Source organism: Nannospalax galili, unplaced genomic scaffold (genome assembly GCF_000622305.1).
Source record: "Nannospalax galili isolate Female #2095 unplaced genomic scaffold, S.galili_v1.0 C48701293, whole genome shotgun sequence".
Taxonomy (NCBI): domain Eukaryota; kingdom Metazoa; phylum Chordata; class Mammalia; order Rodentia; family Spalacidae; genus Nannospalax; species Nannospalax galili.
Genome location: NW_008472227.1, coordinates 1 through 1,137, shown reverse-complemented (window position 1 = coordinate 1,137; position 1,137 = coordinate 1). Strand labels below are relative to the sequence as shown.

Sequence of the window (1,137 nt, the reverse complement as noted above, 5' to 3'; positions counted from 1 at the left end):
GTCTCCATGGAAGGTAGCTTTGATTTGGACGCTGCCCCTGCTAACCCTCCTCCTTTTGGGGGCCATCTACGTGGGCTGGAGAGACCACAAAGCCAACAAGAGAGAAATAAAGGAAAAGGAAAAAGAATCCAACAGAACCGATCAGATTAAGAAGGACATGGAACTCGCGCAGCAGACCGAAGGTAGACGCTGGGGCAGCAGGGCAAAGCAGAGGTGTGCAAAGAAAGGGGGGCTATGGGGTGCAAAGGGAGTCAAAGCTGCTAAAGGGCTCCGGGAAGCCCCGGGTTCCAAGCATCCCACAGAGCTGAGAGTCCGGTGCAGAGGAGCGTAGAGGATCAGTGACATGTGGGCATCAGGTCTGTGAAGTGCAGTTCCTCAACCCACCCCCATACTTCCACTCCCCCCTCTTCTGGACCCTGAACTTTTGAGTCCTTCCAGCCTGCTGCTGCTGGGCCCCCCAAACTACCCTGTCTTCCTATTCATCCCTCAAGAACCAGCTTGAGACAGTCCCAAACTCCCACAAAGCATAGACAATCCTTCCTTCTTGGCTCCATGACACCTTGTCAGTTGAGCATGGACACATGCCCACTAATCCCAGTCTTCTTAATTACGGGGCCCATAAAGGAAGGCCAAACCTACTCGTTTAGTTACTCCCCAAGCTTGGGGTGGTGAGCACCCACTTTGATGGATGTTTACATCTTCCCCTTCTTTCAGATGAACTCAAGGCGGACCTTGGTGAGTCTTGCTTCTTCTCGCACTTTGCAGAGTTTGTTCCCCTGTTTCCCAGGGCTCTGGGTCACTCACTGAATGTCTTTTCTTTCAGAACAGCGAAAGGCACTATACAAAGAAGGTAAGAGCCTGGGGTTCTTACACACCCTGCTCTCTAGCCATGATAAACACTGTGACCTAAAAGCAATTTCAGGAGGAGATTTATTTCAGCTGAGGTCATAGTTCATCACTTGAGGGCTGACACTCAAGAGCAGAGGCAGGAGCCAAGACAGAGCAAAGCTGACCCAGGCCTTGTGTTCAGCTGCTTTTCTTATACAACTCAGGACCACCTGCCCAGGGTTGGCACCACCCACATCAGTCAACAATCAAGGCAATACACACACACACACACACACACACACACACACA

The 1,137-nt window shown here is 51.5% G+C and overlaps 1 long non-coding RNA gene across 1 annotated transcript; it reads left to right on the top strand.

The window, feature by feature from the left end:
- The first annotated feature begins 7 nt into the window (after positions 1–7).
- LOC115069121 lies at positions 8–856 on the top strand. The gene is made up of 3 exons (XR_003848423.1): positions 8–182; positions 715–735; positions 824–856. It is a non-coding gene; the product is annotated as an uncharacterized LOC115069121 (long non-coding RNA).
- The last annotated feature ends 281 nt before the right edge of the window (positions 857–1,137 follow it).